The sequence below is a fragment of the Meles meles genome, chromosome X, assembly GCF_922984935.1.
Source record: "Meles meles chromosome X, mMelMel3.1 paternal haplotype, whole genome shotgun sequence".
In the NCBI taxonomy this organism is placed as follows: Eukaryota; Metazoa; Chordata; class Mammalia; order Carnivora; family Mustelidae; genus Meles; species Meles meles.
In genome coordinates this window covers 129,274,391-129,285,049 of record NC_060087.1, presented here as the reverse complement: position 1 = coordinate 129,285,049, position 10,659 = coordinate 129,274,391, and the positions used below count along the sequence as shown (strand labels likewise).

The 10,659-nt window shown below is 40.0% G+C and overlaps 1 non-coding gene across 1 annotated transcript; it reads left to right on the top strand.

The window, feature by feature from the left end:
* Positions 1-4,020: 4,020 nt before the first annotated feature.
* LOC123935695 lies at positions 4,021-4,126 on the top strand. Its single transcript, XR_006816974.1, has one exon. It is a non-coding gene; the product is annotated as a U6 spliceosomal RNA (small nuclear RNA).
* The last annotated feature ends 6,533 nt before the right edge of the window (positions 4,127-10,659 follow it).

Here is a 10,659-nt window from a genome sequence, read left to right as displayed (position 1 = left end):
TCCAATAACCTTTCTGCAATTGATCATGTCCTTGAAACTCACCAAAAATCATAAATATGCTGACAAGCTGTCTAAACACATCAATGTCCTTTGCTAAAAAACATAGGGGAGTTTGGTTTCTATCCTGGTGAGAGCCCAGTCCCTTGACAGTGATTTGTGAGACACAAGATTTGAGTATTTGAGAATCTCTGGTCTATAGCAAAGAGTGACAGCCTGGTGTACTTCAAGACTCTAGACAGAATCAAGGCTGAAGTGCCAGAGCACTCGGGCTTTGTAAAGGGCAAGATTCTTGAACTGCATTCCATCCACTCCTTCCCACCTTGGCTCCCTCCAGTGGTTGGAGATTATGAGTTCCAAACCCCAGTCACACCTCTCTCCCACCCAAGAGCTCTACCAAAGCCCCCTTGTGTGTTTGCTGCTATGATTATTCAAGCAGATGAAGGCATCAAACCAAGGCTAACACTCTTAAACTCACTCAAGATCCAAGAATACGTTGTCGAGACTATTGTCCCTGAAGTTTCTTACTCATCTAGTTACACAGAAAATTTTCCTCTTCTATCCTTCACACATCATAACTCTGTCCTACCTATTTCAGCTACTCACTGATACTGCACAAAACTGAGTGAGTAGGGTTGGCTGTGCAATGCCTCTCTTTCCAGGCTTAGTCAAAGGACACTTTCTTCCCATATCCTCCTCTTTTCTTCTCTTTTTCATCAGTTAGTCCCCATATTCCAATACTGTCTAATCTGTAAAAGAACCAAGTCAAGAATTTACCAAAACTGAAGAATGAGAAACGCAAAAGGTGTAGCTGATAGTTCATCTGTAAGGGAAGAGTACAGAGAAGATGTGAAAGGGAAAGAGCAATAAGGAGAAGCTCTTATATCCCAATACTCTGGTTCTTTTTCCCAGATAGCTCTAAGTGAAAAGTAGACATTCAACTGTTGAAGTAAAGGAATGCTTCCCTTCATCAGACAACACACCTTTCCTGAAGGGTTACATGTAATTTAAATCCCATTTATTTATTAACATTTTCTTTTTTTTTTAAGATTTTATTTATTTATTTGACAGAGAGAGATCACAAGTAGACAGAGAGGCAGGCAGAGAGAGAGAGAGGGAAGCAGGCTCGCCGCTGAGCAGAGAGCCCGATGTGGGACTCGATCCCAGGACCCTGAGATCATGACCCGAGCCGAAGGCAGCGGCTTAACCCACTGAGCCACCCAGGTGCCCAATTTATTAACATTTTCTAAGTTATGACTCTCTGGCAGACTCTGGGGGATAAAGAGATAAAAGTTGACATGGATTGCCCTTTGAGAGATTAGACCTGCAAACAGATAACTAACTAGAATATAAGGTTGAAACTGGCAAAATTTAAATTCACATAAAGTGTATGGAAGCTGAGAAGAAGGAACCGAGATGGCAGGCACGGAGGGAACATAGAAACAGAGGCACAGAAGCTGGGACCTGATGTTAAGATTGTAGGGGAGCATCTCGGTTAAAAGAATCATACTTTTTCTTAAATGTAACTCTCTAAACTCTGCCACAGTGAAGCCCAGAGTTCCCTAGCTAGTAGAAATCTTCGGCTGTCATACTTAGAGCTACAGAGAAAGTAAACCTGAAATTGCTATGGAGGAAAGAACAAACCATTATCAATGAAAAATTATTTTGATCCATTATATTTCAACCCATTCTGGGAAACCGATGTGTTTAACTTTGTCTAATAATAAAAATAATGCAAAGCACCAAAGTATAGCCTCCAAGATTCTAAAAGATAGGCTCACTCTTGCCTTCCTTCTTTCCTTCCTTCCTTTCTTTCTTTTTCTGTGCACGAAATCACTGACCCCAGGAAAATGGTCACACATGTCTAGAGGTCCTGGATGCCTGAAATCTAGTACATGGGAAGAAACAGTGTTTTTTGCATGACTCGGTACCCAGGCTCCCTGGGCCTGTCTCTGGGTCCCGGGAGTATATGGTCAGGCAGGGCTACAAGCAGGCACTTCTGGGTGGACATGCCAGACTGCCAGGGTCATTCTTGCTCTTAGACTGAGCTGCTAATTGAGAAGTTCTTCCTTGCCTGAACATCTCCCCTGGAACTTAAATCCTCGCTTTTGCCCCAAAATTGTTACTGAATGAGTAAATAAATTAGTAAATGAAGTAACCATGTTTTGGTATTGGTTAAAACACTAGAATTCACAAATTATTATGTTAAAAATTAGAGTTGAATCAAGATTATCCCCATGTCACTCTCAATTATTTCACTACACCTCCTTCGCTAAAATATCTAAGGTTTGTAGGCTTCCTACAGAGTTACTCCTTTGCTCCTCACAAAAGTTGAGTAATAACTCAACATTTGACTTGGATTCTATAAATCTGTGAAACACTTTACTCTTCTACTTTTACTTATGCAGAGGAAAACCTTCATCGCGCATTATATTAGAACTTAGAGAAACTAAAGATTACTCCAGTTACTCCAGTAATTCAAAAATTTTATTAAAATGACAAAATGCACCACACCCAAGTAAGAGGCTTATGTTGAACTTTCAAGATTAATTGAGTCTTTACTGGCTCATAAAATAAACACTTGCTATTAAACTTTCCATATTAGATTCTACCTTATATGCTATATAAACAGAAACTGACTTTTTAAAATCAAATATTAAATAGGATTCCAATCATATTCATTGAAAAGAAAACCCACTGAAACTTGATACCAAGGATTTCAAAATTTTTTGCAGAATGGGTAGATTACTTTTTACTTTTCTTTAAAGAAAAGTTAATTTGTTAAACCATACGCAAACTCAGTTTTCTACAATGGAAGAGATGGGTTCTCAGAAACATGGAGTTGAATTTGGTCTGTGACCTTAATGGCTCAACAGATGATTTTTCAGAAAGAAAAAAAAAATCAAATAATGTATTCTGAAACTCTTTTATTTAACTTGTCTCTGAAGCAATACATCCTCTGAGCTTTCTTCAAAGGGAAGAGACTCTTTGTCATCACAGGTGTGATGCTGGTCCCCACACTTCCCCTCCAAGGACATGGACACGGTCACCAAGGTCCATCCTCTCAAAGCCACTCAATACATAGGAAGAGGGGAAGAGATCTCTGTGGAATGTCATCCCAGTGCAATAGCATCTAAGAGCAGAGGGAACTATGCCAATGAGGCTCATTCTTCATTTTGGGGGCTGACCATTGTTTTCCATCATCTCTGTAGCAGAGAAAGTGCTAAGCCTAGAAAGCCAGTTTCTGAACCTACTGGAGATACCACAGGAGTTTTTGCTACCTTCAAACCTGCTGGAACCTAAATCAATGTAAACATTCATGGCCAGTTATCCTACGAAGCTTGAAGTTGTGATTAACTGCTGCTAATCTTCTTGCTCAGAGATGGCTGGTGAATCTTATTCCTGGGGAGTCTGAGAATGCCCGGCTCAGATGCCATTGCTTACATGCATAAAATGGCCTCATACAAGTAACCCAGACCTTCCCAAAAGTTATTGCTTCCACAGAACACAACACAAAAGGATATTAATATATGTGAAGCAAATATTAAAATGAAGTGTTCCTTGGTTGGGTACACATGGAAAATGCTCAGTTAAATATAGTGAAGCAGATTTTTTACTAGAGGATAGACATCTCAGGGCTTTTCACAGGTTTTAGGAGCACTGGGACTCTCCAAGATGACTTCACTGAGTCCTTGGTTTGCTTTACCTTCCATCCACAGGCACATTCAATGACAAGAAGTATTTTAGCTTACGAATGACAAAAAGGAAGCTTTGGAAACCTAACAATAAATATTTCATGAACTTTGGGATGCAAACCCCAGTTTAGGATTCCCTGAAAGATTAGGAAGGGTCCAGCAGAAAATGAATGTGGTAAGTACAGAGGTTATTTTTAACTGGTTCATTGGTTTCAGTCCAAGATGCTCCACAAAAAGGCCCCAACAAAGCCTGCCCAGATACATGGGACACAACTCTAGGGATAAAGGGCTCACACCTAACCTTTCTTTTAAAGAACAACTGAAATCAGTGCTCGCTTGGGTAGCACATACAGTAAACTTGGAATGATACAGTAAGGACTGGCATGATCCCTGTGCATGGGTGACACCCAATTCATGAAGCATTCCATAATTTTTATATGTTAAATATATTTCAGTAAACCTGGAATTTAAAAAAAGGAAAACAGAAAAGACTTTCTTCTAAATGAAAAACAATTACAATGATCACATGAGACACAAATATGCCTCACTCAGAATTATCTATGTAAGAAAATGTTCTCCTTCCTGCATAGTATGAGCCAAATTAATATACCCTTAACACTTAACATCTAAATAACTCTGAAGCCAGAAACGTGGTAAAATCCATTCACCAGGTATAACCATCACAGTGGAATTTCTATATTAAAGAATATTCATGGTATGGAATGTCAAGGATGCATAAGGACAAATTTGTGTTTCTATTGAGATATTTTTATAAAATGAACAATTTGGCCTGTGAGACATATAAGTTCCATGCAATATTTGAAAATATCTTTGTGGAACTGACCAGCTGCATTCCTAGGAAAATGTCCCTTCTGAAAGTAATGGTTGAGAATGAGTATAAGGGTTCAATCTTATGATTTATAAACAGATTTTTGTATATCTGCTCACTTTTTCAGTACAGAAGCATCAAAGTTCTCAGAGAACTTAAACACCAAATTACATTTATTGCAGTAAATGTATGTTACATTCTATTTTATACATTACAGTTCAAGGGAAATATGTAGGTTGAGTTTTCATTCATAAGAGAATATGATTATATACATGTCTATATAAATATAAAATTAAATGCAAATAATCAACATTCAAGTTCAGTTCTGTTTGCATTTGTTCTCCGAGTTTGCATGTGTGCATGTGTATAAGCGTCCTTGTGTGCAGGCACACATACACATACACACACATACTCCTCAATCCAAAATCCACAATTTATTAAAACAAAAACATCTTTTCTTTTCTTCACTTCACTTTACAATTCTCTCAGGATATGGGTAGAATGCTACATTTAGAATGACCAAGTATAGAATATATATTTTTTCTTTTTTTTAAATATCTAACTTCATATTTGACACAAAGAGAGCTTGAGAGAGCAGAAGTAGGGGAAGTGGGGGAGGGACATGCAGGCTCCCTGTTGAGCAAGGAGACCAATGTGGGGCTTGATCCCAGGACGCTGAGACCACGACCTGAGCCGAAGGCAGAGGCTTAACACACTGAGCCCTCCAGGTGCCCCCCCATAATCTCTTAAAATAAAATATTATTTGAATTCAAATCTGTAGCTGGTGAAAATCAAGGACATCTATAAACATATATTTTTATTTGTGCTATACAATTTCACATGCATTCAATTCACTGGTGTAGGACTGGAAGAAATTATGCTGAGCGAAATAAGTCAAGCAGAGAGACTCAAGTATCATATGGTCTCACTTATTTGTAGAGCATAACAAATAACATGGAGGACATGGGGAGATGGAGAGGAGAGGGAGTTGAGGGAAACTGGAAGGGGAGGTGAACCATGAGAGACTATGGACTCTGAAAAACAACCTGAGGGTTATGAAGGGGCAGCAGGGGGGGGTGGGGGGTGGGGTGGGAGGTTGAGGAACCAGGTGGTGGGTAATAGGGAGGACACGTACTGCATGGAGCACTGGGTGTGATGCCAAAACAATGAACACTGTTATGCTGTAAATAAACAAATAAAAATAAATAAATAAATAAATAAATAAATAAAAAGAATCAATTAGCATGGCCTCTGCACAAGGATGACATGCAGATCTGTGAAGCGTTCCATACAAAAACAAAAAAAGAACTGACTGTGATTACTTGATGTTGAATCTTGACCTGTGCTTCAAGCCTGACTGAGCATGCCTTGATTGTATGAATTTTTGATTAATTCAGGTGTTTATTATTATTTAAAATGCAACCCATTACTTAGATTTTCCCCACACTTATGACTCACTGATCAATTTTGAAGCACAGAGGACTCTCACTTCCATCAGATTTTAAGTGTTCAGGAAAATACAAAGAAAATTCTAAAAGATAAAAACTGTCTTCTTACCCAAGAAAAAGAGATGAAGAAATTAATGAATGTTGTCTCTGGACAGTAGATAGTTTATCCAGATGACCTTCAAAGAAAGAAATGTTTCTAGATCAAAAATAGTCCTCTAGCAACACAAGGGAAGTCGATCATCATGTAACTGCACACGTAAAATAAAGATGAGAATCCTTTTCAACTACCGAGACTTTCGGTTAAAACTGACTTTTCTGGGGCGCCTGGGTGGTTCAGTGGGTTAAGCCGCTGCCTTCAGCTCGGGTCATGATCTCGGGGTCCTGGGATCGAGTCCCACATCGGGCTCTCTGCTCAGTGGAGAACCTGCTTCCCTTCCTCTCTCTCTGCCTGCCTCTCTTGTGATTTCTCTCTGTCAAATAAATAAATCTTTAAAAAAAAAAAACTGACTTTTCCATACAGTGCTGTGATTCTCATAGTAATGCTCTGGGGTGGAGAAAGGAGGATGGCCCCTCACTCAAGAAGGTTCTTAAACTCCTTCTACCTTCTTCATGAAGACAAATTTCCTTAGTCTCCTCCTAACTCCAGCCCCCTTCAATCCTGTTTCACCAAAGGGACTGGGCTTTCTGATGTTCTCTTATCCAGTGACTGTGATATGATCCCTAAAAATGACATTAATACTTGCCTCTATAGAAACTCTCCTTTATGTACAATTAAGAAAAATGTTTATGTGTAATCCTAGATAGAGAAGTGCTGATGCTCATGAATTTCTCCTCACAGGTGCTATGGGCTTGCTTCATGTTATACTCCCTCACAGGGAGTATGCCCTCCTTCTCTAAGGGACACATGATCCTTATACCATCTGAGCGATACCAATTCTGTCCAACCCGAAGAGCATGGTCCCAAAATAGAAATCTGTTTCTGATGTTTGGCAAACATACCCCCACAGCCTTTATGAGGCCTGAAGGAACTGGATATATGAGTTTGGATCCAAAAAGATATCATTTCTCTCAAGTTTTTTTCAGAATTGTATAGAATGCTCTCTTGTGCATGCACTCCTCATATTTTTTCTCCATGAGTTCCAAGGAGTTCACTTCTGTTCTGTTCAGTTCTACCACTGTCTCAGGGCACTTGCCACTTTCTAGAGTGCCTGATCACTATTCCAGCCCTTGCTGGTCCCCTGTGTCCACTGAACTATGAGCACAAGGCCAGAATCCAATCTCACTCCTCCCTGTCCATAGCACCTGGCACAGAATGGAAGCACAAGAAGCAAGCACTGAATGGATCATAAGCCACACCACTGCTCACATCTTCTGAATGCCAGGAAGTACTTGCCATTACCCAAACACACACTCTTCATTGCCTCCCATCGCCCTTTTTTCAACAACAGTCTCCTGGCCTGGAATGCCCTTCCCCATGTCTTTACTGATTGAAAACACATCTATCCTTCGAAGACACATTCCCCAGAGCACTTTCTCCAGGAGTGCTTTTCTGATCCTCTCTCCGGGACCCCTGATGGCACTTGCCCTTGTTGGCACTGTATCAAAGTCACATGTTGCCAGTCTCTCCCCTCCGTGGGGAAACAGGGTTAGTTTCTCTCAACAACTCATGACTGTCTGAACATAACCTATTTAGTTGGGTAAGGACTGTGACAAGAGCTTGCTCTTCTCACCAGAGACACTAGGGTTCAGGAAAGAATGACTGAGGATATATAGAAAAATATGTAGGGAAGATGACCTCATATGAGGAGCCCTCTCCTTACATAAAGGTATACTTTAAGGGAACCATTGAAAGAGGTCTTAGTGAATCATTTAATTAAGAATCCGATGGGTACGGTTTCTCACTCTTCAGTTCAGTTTAAAATTTTAAGAGCCAATTGGTGAAACAAACCAAAGAAAGTGATACTGAAACTGTTCATAGCAGAACTTCCTAAACAGGAAGATTAACATACATAAAGTCACAGAAATACCGAAGATGAGTCAAGAACCTGAAAGTATTACAGATTATACTGGAATATTTAGGCCACTCTTGTCCATATTTAGTGAGGCTCATACTTCTTGACTACTATATGAGGCTACCAAGGAAGCAAGGATTCTGTTTTCAGGAATCTGAGTCCTACATTTCTGGTTTCTGGGCAGATCAGGGTGTCTACAGTGATTTCAAGTGCTTCGATTTATTTGCTCAGTTGTTCAGGTCCCGGATAGTTAACTACCATGGGGAAGGCACTGTGCCAGCTAGTTTTACTGCTTCTGCTCCTGTTGTTCCCATCAGCCATTAAACCTAAAAGAACTACAGAGAAATAATTATTATTTCAAAGAAGAGCTACATAATTGTCAAAGGAATTCTCTAAAAATTAAGTAGTGGGAATGTTGAAGAACCCAAGTATTAAACAGGAAAATCAACGTGGTCAGATAGGCTGGGTTTTCTACCTGAAGACATTAACATTTTTATTTGATTTTTAAGATAGCTGGACACTACTGCAAATTTCTGAGAAACTGACTACTACGATCAAACCAGCTCTAAGAGAGATGATGCAGGGAACTCAAGCAGACGGGCTGAGGAAAGGCTTGAGTTTAGAAGGCAGTTGTTACAAAAAGAAGAGAGGAAAGTTGCAAGAGAGGATGGATTTCAGACATGCTCTAAAGGAGGCGGACTGATAGAAGAAGGGATAAAGGGTAAGGTAAGAGGCAGATGTGATACTATCAATCATAATGGGCTTGTGGGCAATGTGCGCTGGAGGGGTTGAAAGTCATAAGGCCAGAGATATATTTTACTAAAGGGAAACTGGGTTATGGAAGAGTCTGGAGAGACAATTCACCCATTTTAGGTTCTCTTGCATGCTCAGACATCAATAAAAATGCCAGAAAACCCATCTTTACTTGATATGAATGATCACTTTGTCCACACAGACGTAAGAGATATTTGGACGGGTGACTTGTAGATCTCCCCCATCTTGGGAGAGTCCACAATTCTACAAGACATGTACACAGAGAATATTTGAAATTTAATCATCGGAGTGTCCTAGGAAGTTATTTAAAGAGAAGATAAAACCTTGGTAATATTCAATTAGGATGGAGGGAGTAAGCAGCGCTTCTCCACTCCAGACAAAAGCAAGGAAGGCCAGAATCAGGAAGGATATGAAGAGAACTGGAAACAAGAGATACAGATGTAATATATTTTGCATAATGTCAAAGATTGATAATTACAGCACTCCCAAACTCTATGCCATTTTAATCTGTTCCATTTGAGGAATGATTAGTTCTTTGTTGATAATATCTTAATTGCAAGAAGTTTTTGCCAGCGTTCAATTTTTTTTTGCAATGGCATTTACAAAAACATTTCAATCAGCTTTTCTTCCCAGGAGCACCTAACCTGGGTGATCTCTCTCCCAGCCCTGCACAAAGTCTATCTGCCCAGAAAGGCTCAACTGGCCTCTGTCTCAGGGGGAGCCTTTCAACAAAGAAAAGGGATTTGCATAAAGGTGGTCAGCTGAACACAGCCCCTATGAGAGGCTGTATAGCATTGAAAGGGCCTTTCTCCAACCTGGCAGTGTAATCCTCATGGAAAGCTTTTGTCCAAGAGGCTGTGGTAGGTTGCTTTATTCAGCTGACAATACACAGTAGAAGAATGAACGAGAACCGCCTCCTTTTGATAAAGCTAAGGCAGCTGGCAGCCCACAAGCCTGACACTTTACCAAATAAGAGACAGGACAATCGTTAGCCACAGACCCAAAAGGTGCTCTGTAAGGGAGTGCCCACTGCTAGTGCTCCTGGCTGCATGCTGGGTGTTCACCACTCCAGACAAAGGTCCTGGGGCCACCTTCACATCAGAAAGGAGCAGTGGGATCTGGAAGCACCAGCAAAGCCCTTCCCTTACGATCCTTCCGAAAGAAATCAAAAAACCTTCCGTCATTATGTAGCCCCTTCAATAGCTTTGTAGAACACTATAATCATTTCCCACTAGAATGCTGAGAAAAAGCCAGCCTTGTTTTTTTGACATTTCTGTTTTAAAAAGAAATTTATTTTAGTTTTCTTATTTTTAAGAATGTTAAATTTACAAAATAGATCAGAGAAACAAATGCAAACAATTCTACCACCCAGGGGGACAAATATTGCCATTTCGGATGATTTCTTTCCAATCTTTTTTTATGTAGCTGTGAGAACTCTGTAAATACAGTTTGTTCCCAAGGCAAGTGAAACTGATCCCTATTTATCAAGTAAGGAACAAGCCCTTCAGAAGTTAGGTGGCTTCTCCTCATTTATTTTAACCTCCTGAACTTAGGATAATTTCCCACCCCAATCTCCAGTTCTCCTCAACTTATTCTACTCTATCACACATCCTAGGCTGATTTATCCAAAAAACGAAGGAAGCTGTCTCCCTGAATCCGCTGAATATTTTTTAAAATAACTTAAGACCAATATATGAATTCTGTGTCGATATCACATGAATGATCAAAAATATATCTACCACCTCGGTAAAAAAAAAAGTGACTCAATTTATTAGCCACACAGTTCTCAAATTAGAAGAGGGGCCAAAGAAACTTCCCATTTCCTGAATGAAAGACTGTGGACGTCCTCACTTAAAAGACCACCCTATGGGGAATCCTGATTGCACACAAGTGTTCCAGGGTGC